The 18,554-nt window shown below is 31.4% G+C and overlaps 1 protein-coding gene across 2 annotated transcripts in view; it reads left to right on the forward strand.

Annotated features, from left to right (window-relative positions):
• LOC129954255 (axin) overlaps nucleotides 1-18,554 on the forward strand; it is a 68,582-nt gene that overhangs the window by 9,078 nt on the left and 40,950 nt on the right. For both annotated transcript variants that reach the window (XM_056068043.1, XM_056068044.1), the window contains exon 2: nucleotides 578-1,327. The gene's annotated coding sequence lies outside the window, so the exon portion shown is untranslated. The remainder of the gene's footprint in view (nucleotides 1-577; nucleotides 1,328-18,554) is intronic.

Consider the following 18,554-nt stretch of genomic DNA (forward strand, 5'->3'; position numbering starts at 1 on the left):
AAAGAAAATTTAAAAGAAATTATTTAATTTTTGTTATGTAAAAAGAGTTCATAATAAATAGAACCTTTAAATATACGAACTCATTATTTTAAAACCTTCTTTGATTTCATTTATTGGCTTAAAGCAAAACAAAATGCGTATTACCGATTTATTTTTCTGTATTACTTTGTTTTACCATCATCAAATTCACATACACAAAAAAAAACTTACTTTTCCTGGTTCAGTTAAAATTCATATGATTTAAAAAATGTAAAAACACATTTAGTCCCAGAAAGGATAAATAAATTAATAGCAGTACCTTAAGTAAAAAATAAACTAACAAATATGTATAAAGTGATTTATTTAAAGGAATTACTAAAAGGTTGTGCATTGATTTTTCAAACATTTCAACTTCAAAGAAATACTCTAAATTCAAATAACTAATAAATTTTGTTCACAAAAATCTAAAGGACTTTCTTTTTGATTTTTGTCGGCCTATTATAAAAAATTTCATTAATTATTATTTGCATATATTTTTCCCACGTATAACATCAAAATTACCATTTTAATTAAAACAAAATATTCTTTCATCTTTCAGATTTTTAAAAGAATGCATTGAAGATCTTGTTATAAACCAAACGAAGAGCACATCGTGACAACGAATCTACCTAATAAACAAAATTGTTGACAAAATAAACACGCAAACCAACAAAATAAAATGTTCTCACTACCCCGGAGCTAGAAATATTTATTTCAATAACTCATCGAAATAACGCGTAAAACACATAAAAAAGGCAAAGAATTTAAATTAAAACAACAAAAATCGAAGAAAAAGTGAATTAAAAAAAATATATAACTAATGTCACACATTATAATATATAAACAAAGAAAAAGAAAACAGACACACAATTTTAAACAGAAAAAGTAGTAAAAATAAATTAAAATTAAAAAGAATGTGTTCTTGTTAATCTTATCTAAATCTATTAATATATTAAAAAAAAAAAATATTAAAAGCAAAATAGATCATTAGTATATCAACGAATATTATTTTTTAATTCCAATTTTTAATCATTAAATCAAAAGTTAAATGTGTATAAGTTTTAAGTGAACTTTTCCGATGCTTACTTAGTTATTTTTAAATTTAAATATCGTTAAATTTGTTTGTTAGAATATACACTTATATAAATGTAGAGGAACTCTAATTCTTTTCTTAAAGTAATAATCAAAAATCATAGGAGTAGTTCAAGTAGAAAAAAAGCAATCGAAGTTAATTTGTTGATCCCGTTGTTTTTGTTGTTAAAAAATTCAAATTTCGGTCCATAATTAATAATTTGTTTATGTTCTCACGGTAAGTATTTTTATAATATACATACATACAAAATTTAACAATAATATTTACAAATTTAAAATAATTACATCTTTATTTACTCTTTGAGCATTTTAATTCCATTTAGGTATTTGATCATTTTTATAACTATATATAAATAATATATAAAATAACCATAAAATTAACGACACTCTCATTTAAAAGAATTCACGTATTAACTAATTTCATGATTTTTTAGTACAAAATTAATTTTTAAAAAGCAGTCATTACTGGTATGGAGTTTCATTGGAGACTTAACAATGTTATATTGTGATTTTACAATGTTTTATAGTAAACGTCAATGAAGCATGATTTACTTACATTACTTTAGTTGTCGCTACAGGGCTATGTTCACCTGGGCTTCAAGTAATAGATCCCGCCAGCTTACTCGATCTCTATCTTTCTGTCTTATGTTTCGAATACCAAGCCGGTGTGTGTCGGTCTCAACTTGATTATTCCACCAGAGATGAGATCTGCCTCTGCTTCTGGTTCTCTCAGGCTTAGCGTTTAGTAACCTACGGGTTCGAGATTCGACGTTCATTCGCTTTACATGCCTCAGCCATCTTAATCGTTCAACACATTTTTTTATAAACAGTGGCAAGACCCTGTACAGCTCGTGAAGTTCGTGATAATATCGTCTACACCAAATATTATTTTGCCTGCCGACACAAACCGTTCTACGTAGATCCTTCCTATCGAAGTTATCAAGATACCCTTCATCCACCTGGGAAAGAGTCCATGCTTCTGCACCGCATAATAAGACTAGGACGATCAAGGTTTTGTAAAGTCTCTCCCTGGTACTTGGCGATAGGGCCTTATTCCTCAATTACTTACTTAGGCAAAAAAAACAGCGATAATCAAGAGTAATTTTATGTTTGACTTTAGCGCTGACGTCATTTGCACAGTTAACAGCAGTACCCATATAGATTAATGCATTTGCCACCTCGAAGTTATACCTATCAATAGTTACGTTCTGACCGAGTCTACGATGTGAATCGATGGGAAGTGATAGTAAATACTTCGTTAATCACAAGACTCATTTTGTTCGCTTCAGACTCAATGCCGGAAAAAGCCCCTCGTTTGATTCTTCCCATTACATATATCGAAGTCATCTGCATTGTGTGGATTTTTGAAAGATGGTGCCATTGGTGTTTCGCAACACCTTCTCAAGAATAATTTTGAAGCAGCTACATTACATTGCATCGCGAGTGAAAATTGGGTCGATGGTAGATTTTCCATTCCTGAAGCCAGACTTATAATCAGTTTATTTGTGAATGGCTTCAGGCGTTCATATAATACGCTAGACAGGATCTTGTAGTCGATGTTTAATTGGTGTCTGTATTTGACGCAGAGAAAGCCTTTCACCTTTCTTATCGATCGGACAGTTAGTGCTTAAATTCCACTAGTCGGGCAGGCTTTCTTCCCACCAGATTTTAGTTATGAGTTAGTGCATGCTCCTTTTCAGATCAGCTCCCGCGTGCTTGTAAACCTTCGCATGTAAACCGTCATCATCGGCAGCTTTGTTCGAATTCATCCTTGTGGTGACAACTCTGAACTAATTCAGGTCGGGTGGGTGGAACTTCAGACCATCAACGAAATGGATTTGCCGGGGCTGCTCGTTGGAGGGATCGTCGGCTCCATCGCCATTAAGCAGCTTGTCAAAATGATCTTTCCAAATTCTTAGCATCAGCTGATTCTCAACTATAGTATTTTTCTACAGGCTCCAGGAGGGCGGCTAGTGAATATCTGATAATCAAATCCTAGACGAATTAAGCAAACATGAATTTAAGGCTTAGGGAAATTGTATACCTTCATGAACTTCAACAATTAGGTTTTTAAAAATCTCAGTAATTGGGCCATTAGTAGTAGTAGTACGTGATGGTTAGTGCATAGGGCTGTCATGCTACAGGTCTTTTGTTCAATCCTTGCCTCTGCCTGTGACAAATCCTCTTGAAAAGTGTTTTCTCAAATTACAAATAAAATTTGTGCTCTATTCAATACAGACTTAACTTCATTCATCGAAGTTATAATTATATTAATAATTTACATAAATGTTTTGACAATCAATGTTTAATATTTTGTTTGATTCCCCTGAAGAGGGCAACAATCCCTGCCGAAACGTTGTGAAAGTTAATGTAAATTGAGTTTGTTTGATCATTTTTGTTTTTTTGTATATATTGTGAGTCCACTAAAGTGGTTATGAATACCCTTATATTGACAAGACACAGTGCGAGCAATTAGGAAGGAAGGACATGATTAGGGAGTAGATACCGATGGTCAATGGTCTGTACATTGTAATGTCTAAAAAAATATTAAGTTGGTAAAGCATTTCATATTCGTATAGTGTGCCTAGAAAAAGAATCTTTTACCTTAGGGACCGGTTATAGCTATCAGCAAAATCAAACAGTAAAATTTTGATGCAATAAGATGAATCCTATATTCAAGCATTTTTTCCAAAAAGAAATGCATTTAAAGTTTTCTTTAATTTATAAATCCATTTTAATTTTTTTAATGATGAAATTTTATATCACTGAACAGTTGACTGCCAACAAAAAATTTCATTTCGTTTTACTGTTGTTGTTTTTTACTGTTCCGATCACATCATTAAAATGTTTACTGATGAAAGCAACAGTAAAACAAAATTGTGAAGAGCGAAGCTCGATGTTATGATCGACATTTAATTTAAAGACGTAAATTTATTGATTGCTATAAACGCTCATCAGTAAAACAAATCAGATTCCTCCTATTTCAAATTTTACTGATGGATTTTACTGATAGCTATAACGGGCCCCTTAAAGTACGTTTTTTGGTGCCATACATTTATTTTTCTGGAAAGTACTTCGTTTACCTATAAAAATAAACAACTTTACTCTTATTAACATTTTTGTATTAAAAAAAACTATACACAGTGTGCGAGTAAAGTTGTCAGGAATGGAGGGGACCTACAATTTTATGCCGAATCCGAACGGCTAGTTTGAGAAAGCACTTTTTCATGACAAGAATTACTCTTGAAGGATTTGTCAATTCCTCGCAAGAGGCAGTACCCGCGAAAATTATTTTTTTTTAAATTAAGGTGGCGCAGGCAGGGATTGAACCCAAGATTCCTTGCATGACAGTACTTGGCATCTGCCAGACATATAAAAATTGAATATTTTCATTTCCGTTGATTCTTGATTGTTTTTTTTTTCAAATTTTATTGACAACTGTTCTTCCTCATTATTTTGTTGAAAATGTATTATTATATTATAATTACAAAAATGGCCACCACTGTGTATGACCTCCCGTATTAAGATTTTTAACTTCCCATAGGAAGTTATTGTAATGGGTCCGATTTGTCAAATTGAAAATTTTGACATTTCTCTACGTTTCAAGGTCCTAGAGTCGAAATAAAAGATTTTTAGAAAGATGTCTGTGTGCGTGCTGAAAATGTTGGTTAGCCCTAAATATCTTACGAACCAAAAACGCAAGAGAATAAATTAAATTTAATATTATATATTGTAACGTGATACCAAACTAATATATTTTTTGGAAAAATCCAAATAACGTTTTTTTATAAATCAAAAAAAACTAAAAAAAAATGTTTTACCACGAAAATTTTACGAATACAAAATAGTTTTATCTCCAAAACAGTTTTGTGCAACGAAAAATCAAGTTTTTAACATCTGGTAAAATTTTGAGAAAAATCGAATTGACAGTTTTTTTTATAAAAAATAAAAACCAAAAAAAAAATAACTCAAAGATGGTAAAAATTGAATTTCGACTCTAATATCTTTTCAAAAATTGGAAATATTGTCTTTAAACTACTTTTATCTTTAGAAAAATATTGTTGTCAACATTCAGTAAAGTTTTGAGAAAAATTCTAATCGACAGTTTTTTTTACAAAAAATAAAAACCTAACATAAAACAGTAGGTACTAAAACATGGTAAAAATATACTTTCGACTCAAATAGCTTGTCAAAAATTAAAAACTTCAACTTCAAACTTTTTTTTTCAAAGAAAAGTTTTTTTTCGGTATTCAGTAGTTTTTTATAAAAATCCAACAGTTCATTTTTTCATAAAAAAAATAAAATCTACCGGAAATAGTACACAAGTTTGGTAAAAATTGATGTTCGGTTCTTGATATCTCACAAATTAATTTCATTCATCCAATATGTAATAATTTAAGGAATGCTACTAAAATTGCTAAACAAATTTTGTGGACTTAAAATCTTTTTAACAAAAAGTATATATTCATTCAAAGTTAACTATTTCTTTATATAAAAAATATTGTTGGTTATTTTAAAATTTGTAAGAATAATTCAACTAACAACTTTTTCAACATAACCAATCTTATAAGCAAGACAAAAATACAAACGGGATGGGAAGATATCAGTGTGCGTCGCATCCCAGCCTTTTTATTTATTTGAAGTATTAATTATCATCAATCAACATGTATAGATATAAACTGCTGTTCGTCTCGTTTAAACTCCGGATTGTCTGGAACGGTTTATTTTTGACATTTTTCTTTTAAATAAATCGATCTATCACCGTCAAGATAGAATTTTTTGAAATTCGATTTAGTCAGACAATTTTGAAGATAATTTCGAAATGTGAACTTTAATTGAAAGGTCTATACCTCATAACATGGAGGCAAGGAATCTAAATTTAAAATTCAACAAGTTTTCGTAAAAACAAAAATTATTGTGCACAAATATTTAAGGCTGCTTATAGATTGATCAATTTTGATTTCTTTTATATTTTAGGTAGGTAGTCAAAAATAGACTAATAAAATTATATAAAAAAGTAAAAAAAAATCATAATTTAAAGGGACATCGGAAAAAGATTTCCAATTTTTTTTTTTTTTTGAAAATATGGTTCACGCTTGAATGGGCCGATCCTTGCCCATAGTGTCTGATGAACCAACAGTTTGATTCTTTAAGCCTTAGCGCGCTGCACGATAACTATTTAAAGTGTAGGTCTACTGGTAAAATGTGCAAAATAACATTTATGATATCTGTTTGGCAGGGTCGAAAGCCCCCGTAATGACGACACTAGCTATTTTTTGAAATATCCTTAGTTTCTCGATATTGTTATCGTATTGAAAATCGTTTTCAACTGCTGAAGAATAAAATTCTTGCAACAAAACAAAAATATCAACTTATGAAATAAATTTTACAAATTAAGCTACATGAATAATTATAGTTTGGAATAAAGATAGAGAATCGACTCACGGCATCGCTGCACCAAGGCAACACGGTGTACACTTTGGGAACTTCTTCTATATTGGGTTAACCGATTTTTGATATTTTCGTATACATATTTCAAATTTAAGAAACAAATATTGATATACATAGATACAAGGTGCATAGATACATAGATACATAAGACATATCGGAAAAATCAGAGGGTATGTTAAATTTTGTTTTCCCCGTTGGTTGGTGCCATTTGATAGGTCTTAGCTTTAAGACATATCTTAATATATTTTTTAACTGAACTTATATTGCAATTCTTATACATAGATCTAGAGCCGTGTCAAATGAATGGTATTTGTCTGTCTGAATGAATTCCATTGATTTAAAAAATTGCATTTATTTCACCCTTTGAAATTTAATCAGGCGTTTAAATGTAATATGCTTTTGTCAAAGGAATACAATAAATGCTAAAAAAGAAACTATTGTTTGAAAAGTTATGAAATATTTTTGTTTTCTATTGAGAACTTGATTTATTGAAAGGAAGGTTTTTATGTTTGAACAGCGAAACATTTAAGGAATGAGAATGACAAAATCCTATTCGTGCAATATTAAGAAGTCTTCACAATCATTTCATACGAAAGTTGATGCTTTTATTTTTTGTGGAATAATATGTGTAAGTTTATTACAATTTAAAGGTAGATTAATCGTAATTGAAAACTGATGAAATACTATGCACTTTAGTGCATAAATTGCGTAGTATTCGATTTCGAAAATAGCAAAGGTTCCACTAATTTAATTACTCTAAATTACGTGAATTTCATCGCTCATCTTTATATGCTTTCAGTATTTATGAGTTCAAGTTATAAACTTTCTATAGGAAGTTATTTTAATCGGTCCGATTTGTCGTACTGGAAAATATTGACATTTTTCGAAGGTACAAAGAATGAAATTTAAATTGGAGGGATGCCTGTGTTCGTATAATAGTACGTGCCATTTTCATCGTCTTTAAATAAATAATAATACAGAAAGGTGCAGAAAGGACATTCGGAGAAATTGAAAAGGTGTTTTTTACTATAGCAATTTAAAAAAGGGAACATTTTGGTTGACCCAAAATATCTCACGAACAATAACGTTAGCGACTTTAATCACATGTTATATTAATGTGATGTGATATCAAACTAGACACTGTCCAACTTATGGCAGAGCTTTTTCAAACACACAGGTGCTTGGAACTTAACTTAAGGAATTACCACAGAAATAAAAGCCAAACCCGTGAGTTCTATTTTAACGTACATCCCAGCATGACCTGTTTTTTCTCTTTTTCTGTGAGGGAACTTATCGTAATTTATCTCACTTCTAGCTTTGGTTAAAATAGACACACATTTGCTTTTGAACTACAGTATTTATTCGTTGATGGAAATATAATACCTTTTCTCTGTTAAAGGAAAAAGGTGTTGTGGCGGTTTTTTTCTGCTTAAATAATTATGTCTTACCTTAAAAAACTTAGCTTAAAATGCAGCCATACCAATATTACTTGGTTAATTTTCAAAAAGAAAGGGGCATTATTTAATTGAAACTTTGATTTTTAATTGCCAAAAAATTTGTGTGTCCTTTAAGAGAATTTCATTAGTGCAATATACTTGAGTTGGTATATTTTACGTGCGGTGTTTTTGTTTTATTTAAAATAGCTTAAAAATTTACGATTTTATAAGAAATAAGACGAACTGCTGTTAAGAAAAGTGTGGATATATTTTCTGCAGCAGATCTAACTGTCTACAATTGTTTTAATGAAAATAAAATCAAAGCCATAAATCATAATCAAAAAAGAAAGTAAAAACAGGGTAAGAGCAAATTCGGCAATCTTGGCCATCAGACAAATAGTTTTTGCGTTAAAAGAGATTAAGTCTTTCGGGGAATTCTTAAAAAAATGCACATACTTACCTCATGGCGTTGTTTAAAAAAATTAGGTTACATACAATTTTTCTTTTTTTATATGATTCTGTTCATAAAATGAAAATAAATAGTTGGTAACCCTACCGACATTATTTGAGAAAATCATGCCTTATAAAATGATCACTACGACAACCCTGCGAACTTCTTTGAAATCGGTATATCTTATTGATTTCCGTAATAGTATGGATGGAGCATTTTCTAATTGATTAGAGCAGCGGTTCCCAATCTTTTTTACTCGCGGAGCACTTTTTGCGATAGACATTTCACGGGGAGCACTTCGATGCGCATATGCCATTTTTCGTAGTTACATGTAGCAAACTTTTTTTTTCAAATTTCGTTTATTTTATTGAATTCAGGGAACAGTGCCTACAACGAAAAACGCAAAAACAATGTCAACTTAACTAAATAAATAATTACATAATTATACTATATGCATTATAATTTTTTGTCAATGAGGAAGGTTCTAATTTCAGCTCCATTTCGAAAACCGCGTCAGTGCTTTTCCGCCACCTTAGTTCCAGGTGAAGATGTAAAGACTTATGTAGACTACCCATGTAATCACACAATACTTTAAAAATGGTATCCTTTGGCCGTGATTTAATAAAGTTGATTATTTTCACGCTTTTGTCCAATACCTTTTTAAGGGAGACCGGCATTTTTGTCATTGCGAGGGAATGGCGGTGTAGAATGTAACGGCTACTGATGCATCCTTTAACAATTTGCTTTATTCTTTCGACGGCACCGGACGTTTTTTACGTCATTTACAATTTGTCAATCAAATAAAAAAATTCAGCACCAGTTGAGGTAGTTGGCAACAGCTTGCAAAAAAGCAGATCTTCTTAAAAGGTCTGTAGATATTGGTAGCGCACAAATACTATAAAAATAGTAAATCCTGCAACATCCGTGCACTCATCCAATTGCAGCGCAAATTTTGTGACCTATATTCGTAAAAGTAAAGTAGCTTTCAAATTCTCCGCCAAGTCTCCATATTGTGTTATTTTACAAAGGAACGGTTTCAACTTATTGTTTGGGCCTTTTCATTCAACAAACATTGAACAATGTCTTTAACACATGGCTTTATTAAGTTTTCAGCAATGGTATAAAATTCACCAGTTTGCACTCTTAGGAAACTTACCTAGTTGGACGCCATCAACCGATTTTCGTTCACTGTCTTTGAGTGATATGTAATACTGGTTTGAGATTTAGTAAGTTCAGCATACTTTCTTTTGAAGAAATCAGTCGGTTTGCTTTTGCAATATGGATGAATCCCTGCAAAGTGACTTTTCTTTTTTGCTGGAAACATTACGCTGTTGTCGAGGTTTGTTGTCACTTAGGAAAATTGTCTCAGCAAATCAAAAATTCAAATTTGATTCGTTGTACGTCCTTTTAATTGATTTCTTTTCTGTAGCATTGATCACCGTGGAACTTGTTCTAGGCAAACCCTCAAACTAAAACCGGGGATTACGATTTTAGGTAAATTATGATTTTGTTTGGACATACCTGTCAGTTGGTGATTCTTCGGCAGATTCGGGTGCTTTTGCGGAGCATTCATTTGCTTTTTCAGACTTACGACAGCGATCCATTCGAAAGATTTATCTATAAAAACAAAATATAGTAAAACTCACGCACTAAAAACAACTGCAAATTAAGTTCACTCTTTCGTTTAAAAGTTTGCATGAATTGAACAAAAACTGTTTCTTTTTCAATCGTCACTCTCTCTAGTCTTCGTGATATTGTATGTAAATTTATACGAGTACAATGGAATAAAAAATGGAATTTGTCCCTAAATACAACTAAAAAATTATGCATTTTCCGTCTTTTCTCGGTATTCGACTGATTGTGGTTGCCTACAGGCCTACCATGGCTGTCGTTGAAAAAACAAAAAAATTTGCTGAAATTTGTTTTTAGTTACCTATTCTTTTTTTTGTTTTAAATATGAATTTCAAATCCGACTGCTGCGATCAAAATTACAAGATCAGAAGCCCAAAATTAGCAAGTTACTAGTCCGTCTTGAAATTTTTATATTTTTAACTTCCCATAGGAAGTTATTGTAATGGGTCCGATTTGTCAAATTGAAAATTTTGACATTTCTCGACGTTTCAAGGTCCCTAGAGTCGAAATAAAAGATTTTTAGAAAGATGTCTGTGCGTGCGTCTGTACGTACGTTTGTACGTCCGTACGTTCGCGACGTTTTTTTCGTCGTCAATAGCTCAAGAACCAGAAGAGATATCGACTTCAAATAAACTTTGTTATGCAGATAATAAGGCAGAAAGATGCAGAAAGGGCTCTCACGAAAATTGCGTGGGTGGTTTTTTCACCATAGCAGTTTGAAAAAAAGGTGCAAATTTTGGTTAACCCTAAATATCTTACGAACCAAAAGCGCTAGAGACTTGAATTAAATTTTATATAATATATTGTAACGTGATACCAAACAGGTATATTTTTTGAACAAAATCAATATAAAGGTTTTTTTTAAAAATCAATAAAACTGAAAAAAAAAATTTGTCACCTCCAAAATTTTACGACTGAAATACGATTTCATCTCTAAAACAATTGTATGCAACGAAGAATAATGTTTTTGACATCTGATAAAATTTTGAGAAAAATTGAATTGACAGTTTTTATTACAAAAATTAAAAACCTAAAAAAAAATGTATAAAAGTTGGAAAAAATTGATTTTCGACTCAAATATCTTTTCAAAATTTTGAGATATTGACTTTTCTTTACTTTTATCTTTCAAAACATCTTGTTGTCAACATTCAGTTAAAGTTTGAAAAAAATCGATTTGACAGTTTTTGTACAAAAAATTAAAAACCGAAAAAAAAAATTAACAAAAGTTCGTAAAAAATGATTTTCGACTCAAATATCTTTTAAAAAATTTAAGATAATAGGTTCTAACTATTTTTTTCTTATAAGAAATATTGTTTTCAACATTAGGACAAATTTTAAAAAAAATCGAATTGACAGTTTTTTTACAAAAAATAAAAACCTGAAAAAAAAATGTATAAAAGTTGGTAAAAATTGATTTTCGACTCAAATATCTCTTCAAAAATTTTAAATATTTTCTTCAAACTAATTTTATCTTATAAGAAATATTGTTTTCAACATTTGGTAAAATTTAAAAAAAATTCGAATTCACAGTTTTTTTACAAAAAATAAAACTCTAAAAAAAAACAATACTAAAACTTGGTAAAAATTTACTTTCGGCTCAAATAGCTTTTCAAAAATTAAAAATATTAGCTTCAAACATATTTTATTTCATTTTATATTTTATTTTATTTGCGCAAATTTGGTAAAAATACATATAGACAAACTTTTAAGCAAGACAAATCAACAGACGGGATGGGAAGTTATCAGTGTGGGTCGCATCCCAGCCTCTTTTTTTCAAATATTTCCGCGGCGCACTTGGATATTCTTCGAAGAGTACCAAGTGCTCCGCGGAGCACACTTTGGGAAACCCGGGATTAGAGTATAGTATAATTTTAAAAATAAATCAATTATCAATTTTATTATAAATTAAAAAATAATGAATACAAATATTTGGAACCCAAACATCTTACGAACCAATAATTATTTTAACTCCAAAATAATGTTATGCAACGAAAAATAACGTTTATGCCATCTGGTACAATTTTGAATCGATTCTAATCATACAATTTCATACATTTATTATTTGGAGTTTCGGGTTATATTTTATACTTGTCATACTTGTGAGAAATGCCTTCCCAAATATCTAATTCTATTTTTTGTTTTTTCTCAATTTGTAAAGTTTTGCAAAATAGTCCTCCGTGGCGGCAATTACTTCCCAATTCGACGCAAGTTTCTGCCAAACAAGTGACTTTTTCAAGTCTAGAGATAAAAGGAAGTCGCACGGGGTCAAATCTGGAGAATTGGTGGATAGGAAAGAAGTTCGTAGCCTAATGTGGCCGTGACGAGGGCGGTGTGGTGTAAGCCAATACATTGTCATGGTGGAAGAGCACTTGTTTCTTTGCTAAATCACACCGTTTTATCTAGAATTCGGGGTCCAATCTAGTAAATAATTTAATATTTATATACACAAATTCAAAAGGATTCGGGTTTTTTGTTTTCGAAGATAGAAAAAATTAAAGTTTTTATTAATGGCGCTACAAGTTTTTTTTTAAATAAAACAAAAACCGTATTGGATATGAATGCAATTCTTTATTCCTTTGAAAGTTCGTTCGATGTCATTATGTATGGAACTTGATTTCTTCTGCATGGCTACCACGGTCTCACTTGCACGGAAACATTTCGTACTGTGCCAGTAGATTCAATTTTTTCCACTAGACGCTCAATTGTTGATCTGCTAGGACGATTATGACGGCCATAAGTTTGATGTCGCACTTATAACGTTGAGTCCACTGACTCCGAATTTCGGAAGAAAATTTTAATAATTTCGAATCGTTGTTGGCTCGTATACCTTTCCATCAAGAAATATTGCGTCGTTTGCTGTCCCTATCGCTCTACTTATGTAGCGTCCCTGTTAAAAAACCCTGTACATAATTGTATATACATACATATGTATATTTAAATACCTTTTATTAAAACCTTTAATAAATGTCCATAATATTACGATACATAAATATTGTGAGAATTTAGTTTTTATTATTGTTTCGCAGTTGATAAACGCAATTATGGTTTGGTGTCAATGGTGGCTTGAATATTGACTTCCAATGCCTAAAGAGCTACTATTTTATCGGCATAAAGCAGTCTTTGGTTTGTGTTACAAAAAACGGATCACTGTTTGGTGCGGATTTTGGTCCAAAGGTATAATTAGGCAATTTTTCTTCGAAAAAGTGCAAAAGCAAACCGACTGATTTCTTCAAAAGAAAGTATGCTAAACTTACTAAATCTCAAACCTGTATTACATATCACTCAAAGACAGTGAACGAAAATCGGTTGATGGCGTCCAACTAGGTAAGTTTCCGAATAGTGCAAACTGGTGAAGCTCATACCATTGCTGAAAACTTAATAAAGCCATGTGTTAAAGACAGTTTATGGGGATCGTTATCAAGCCATGTTGAACGAATTTTTGTATGTAATGAGAAGGATATAGTCAACATTTGGTTTCAACACGACGGTGCCACATAGCCGTAGTTACACCCATTTTTGTATGCCATTTTCAAAAAAAAAAGAAGTTATTTGGGGGACCCTAATTTGTATGTAATATTCTTAAATTATTAAACTACGACATTAAGAAAAAGGATCTTTTGTTATTATTAAACATTGTTTTTAAGCATTGTTAACAAAATTTGAAACTCAAAATTAAGAATGCATATCACCCGTGGCGTGCCCCGAAATTAACAAATCCTCAAAGAATAATTGTTGTCATTTATGCTATTTAGATTCGGAATATAAACTGTATGGGTCCCCTCTATTCCTGACATTACTCGAACACAGGAATAGTTGACCGTTGTAAGTCACTAAGGCCTTGTTCTCTACGAGCTGTTGCGCTACCTAGTTTATTTATTTTTAGAAACAATGGATACCAAACATTATCAATTTTGTTCATTATGTACTACTTTTGTTTTCTTATTCAATAGAGTTATCCACAAAATCTATGTTTTATTTTATAATAATTTTTTTTAACTTTTTTTTCATTTTGTTGACAAAGGTGCGTTTGTCGTTTAAGGTCGGAAACTTGGATCATAAACAACGGAAGGTCTGATGAACATTAACTATAGTTACTGAATTAATAACTAAAATTAAATATTGGTCTGCTCCTAAAAACTAGTCTCCGCAAATTTTGTACTAATTAGTTTAAAATTTTAACACAGAATTGCTTTTAAATACATGTGCGTTTAATATTTAAATAAAGGGTTTTTCAATAATGGTGGCACGTACTCGTAGCGCCGCGCCGCGCCGCGCCGCGCCGTCCTGTTGAAATTAGATATCGTCAAGATCCATATGGTTCAATTTGGACCAAAAGCAACTAGTTATCATCCTTATGTACCGTTTGCTGTTCACGGTGACTGCCTCATTAACGTCGTTTTTGAAAAATTACTGCACAATTACGCCGCCGGCCCAAAATCCACACCAAACGGTAACTTTTTAAGGATGCATTATCACCTGGTGAACCTCGGGTGGGTTAGTGTCGTTCTATATACGGTAATTTTGCTTGTAAACACAGCCATTCATCCGCAAATGAGTCTCGTCACTAAAGATAATTTTTCGGCCAAAATTGTCCTCTTCCAAACGGTTATCTATGGTCATAAACTTTGAGCTCCTTGGTCAGTTGGATCTTGTACGAGTGTAGGCTCAAGTTCCGAAGCAAAATTCGCCAAGTTGAAATCTGCGAAAGGCCGAGTTCTTGTGCACGGCGAGGAATAGGCTTCCTCGGGTTCCACCAAACGTTGAAGAGTCGACTGTAAAAGGCCACCACATCTATGGTAAAATGGGCGCAGTGCGCGCAATTTTTGTGTTAACGTACACTCATTTTAATAATAAAGTTTTATCATTTGAACGTGCTGTTCAATGGTGTTACATGTCATGATGATTCTCCAAATTCTCTCTTGTCATGAAAAAGTGCTGTCTCAAAATAAGCCGTTCGGATTCGTCCTCCTCCATTCCTGACAACATTACTCGCACACAGGAATGGTTGAGAGTTGTCATTAGGCCCTAGTTCTCAATGGACTGTTGCGCCACCTAATTTTAACTGAATAAGAGACAAATAATTTGACAGGTGTCACCAAAACTAAATGGCCGCCACCGGAGGTGTCAAATTCTACTTGGGCCAATTTAAAAATCCTATTCCTAAAAGAAACCAACTAACTCACAAAAAAGGTGAGATGTGATTAATGTAAGCAACACTCGCTTTACCGAGGTATAAACTCTGCAAGAACTAGCATTACTTTCAATCTTAAATCATACATAATTTATCCGGGGATTAAATTTTGATGCGAGCGTCGTCAATAACTCCAATAACGGTCGGATTTTGATATATCAAAAAATCTCGTCCTGTTCTTGAAATGTCAGCTGAGGTTTGAGCAAATTTTAAATAATCTTGTTCAGTTCTAGGAATTGCTTTCGACTTTAGGATATGGTTTCCCGTTGCAAAAAAAATCCAAAGCCACCAACAGCTGTTTATAAGGTGCAATATTATTATTACAGAAAGGAACAAGTCCGAAAAAGCAAATTTTTCCTTAATATATGTGGCTCAAAATCACCAAAGTGCAGAAATGGCTTTGCTAGCAATTTAATGCCTTAAATCTTGACTTAATTGGAAAAAAAAATGAATGAAATACTAAAAATAACCTCTTTTGTGTGTCCATCAAACAATATAATTTATTAATAAGGTGCATTTTAAATGAAATCAATATACACTCATAGAAAATTATTTCGGGAACGCGTCCTAATTTACAATCTTCAACAACAAGTCCAAATATAATTGAAAAATTTAAGGTATTTAACCCCGGTCATTACTCATTATAATACACCGTATTATATATGCAAAATGTAGTTTTAGAGATGATACTAAAAGATTATTTATTTTTAACTATAAAAATGAAAAAATAGTTTGTCCAATATAGTACAAGTCATTTCAGTGACCATATCGATAATTAATCAAAAATAATTTTAAGTAAATCCAGCCATTCGGTGTCAAGCGTCATTCGAGGAAGAGAACAATAACAAAGCCGGCTGTCAGAGTATTTTTCGTCAACTTAATTATATCTAAATGTTAAGTACCATTATTCATAGAGCGTACATTAATAGTCCGTCATTCCGTGAACGTATTTATTACATTTAATTATTGATGAATTTCTTTTTTTATAACTCGAATTAACAAAGAAACCTCAAATATGTTCCTATTGACAAAAGCAAATCGCATTTGAGATGGCCGCCGTATAATCAAAAGGTGCTCTTATTTGAAATCGTCATTTCGTGAACGGTCACTTCGGGAACGTTCCGGGACATGATTTGACGTATTTTTCTTGTAGAATATTTTATATGTATTGTTTTCATTATTGCTTATTTAATATAGATACATAATACATCCATGTTATAAATTAAAGCTTAAATTATGTGCTTTGTTTTGATCTTGTTAATTTTATCAAACTTTGAAAAACGTACCCGAATTGATGGTTTCTATAATATATCTAATACTAAAAAATATTTCTAAGAAAAGTCATCATTTTAGCTTGCAATTTTTATTTTCATAAAACCAATTTTGAAATTTGCAACCTTCGTGATTTTGAGCCATATACATACATATATTTCCCTTTTTTCAAAATTCTTGGCAGATAATTCAAACAGTAATAAAACAATTGTCCTTACATATTTTCTTTTCCGTCACAAAAGTTATGTCTTACTTAACGAACTTTATGTTTGAGTTTACTTTTGGTGCAAAACACTATCTGTTTCGTATCAGCAAATGGTGCTAAAACTATTAAAAGTTTTAAGGAAAATATAAAACGGAATCAGAAAATTACCCCACACAAATTTAAAGTAAATTCCAAACGTACTAAATATTATCAACTAATTTAATAATCTATTTCTGCACCAAAACAAATGTACAAACAATTTATTTATTTCGATTCGTTAAATGCTAACGGTAATAACAGTGATAAAATATTAAATAAACTTAAATCTAAAATACATTATTAATCTAGGTTGTTTTATATTGTTTATTTAAAATTGTCATTAATGGAATCAATGAGAGAGTGATTTGTATAAAAATATTGATCAGAAGGACTATTTGCCCCATACATAGATTTACTAAAAACATTATTAAGAGGCAATTGTACCTTAAATTATGTTGACGAACATAAAAATTTAAACGACAGAGATTTGATGGAGGTAGAATGGATCCATTAATAATTTCCAAAACTAATTAAAATAGTAAATACTCCCTATGACATGCATGAGTGTGGTCCAAATATATTTCATCTAACCCGAAGTTTACGTAAACAAAATCTCATGAGTCATAAGACTTCTTTGCACGCAGTTTATTGGGTTTATACAATACATCCGTAAGATATTAAATAAATTTACCTACTTCTTAATTTCACAAAAAAATATGAAAATTTAAACCAACCCATATACATACATACTTATACCTATTAACATCAAATTATTGAAATGGGAATAGATTTAAGTATTAAATACAAATTTAAGTAATATAAAACAGCACTAAATGTTCGACTTTAAACATGTATTTCCGTCTATTAAATTTTTACATATTGCTTTTGACTAAACTGTAGTTTAATTTCGTTATTGGTATGTGGACTTTAAATCTTAACACTAAAGGGGATTGCTCATTTTATAACGGACATCCGGCCCGGAGTGTACACTTTTTCGACATAAATTCTAATATCTTTGTAGTACCCGTGGCATGATGGTTAGTGCGTTGGACTGTCATGCAAGGGGTTTTGGGTTCAATCCCTGCCTGTGCCACCTTAATTTAAAAAAATTAATTTTCGCGGGTACTGCCTCTTGCGAGGAACTGACAATTCCTTCAAGAGTAATTCTTGTCATGAAAAAAGTGCTTTCTCAAATTAGCCGTTCGGATTCGGCATAAAATTGTAGGTCCCCTCCATTCCTGACAACATCACTCGCACACAGGAATGGTTGAGAGTTGTAAGTCACTAGGCCCTGGTTCACAACGGACTGTTGCGCCACCCCATTTGATTTGTTTTTTTCTAATATCTTTGGATACAGAAAAGAAAGGAAAATCAAAAAGGTATATTAAAATATCTATCAAATGAAACTAAAATTAGATTTCTAAGATTTCTTTATTTTCGTATATAATTTTTTGGGTTTTCTTTAAAAAAAAATTAATTATAAGAAAGAAATCTTTCAAATTATTCCTCAAATGAAAACATTATGAAGTTTCTTGTTAGTTATTCTTATATAATATTAAATTATCTAAACACGCATTTTTGTAAAAAGTGTTTAAAAGTTGTAATGTGCTGCTTTCAATAACCTTCACCTCTATAATGTTAGAAGAGTAGCATGTGAGCTGTATAAGCTTAACATACAGGAAAGAGTTAACCACTTACGCTATTAAATGTCTGTCAATAAATTTTTTCCGTTTTGTTTTGATGCAGTTGATATTTGGTTTTTTTGAT

The sequence above is a fragment of the Eupeodes corollae genome, chromosome 1 (genome assembly GCF_945859685.1).
Source record: "Eupeodes corollae chromosome 1, idEupCoro1.1, whole genome shotgun sequence".
Lineage (NCBI taxonomy): Eukaryota > Metazoa > Arthropoda > Insecta > Diptera > Syrphidae > Eupeodes > Eupeodes corollae.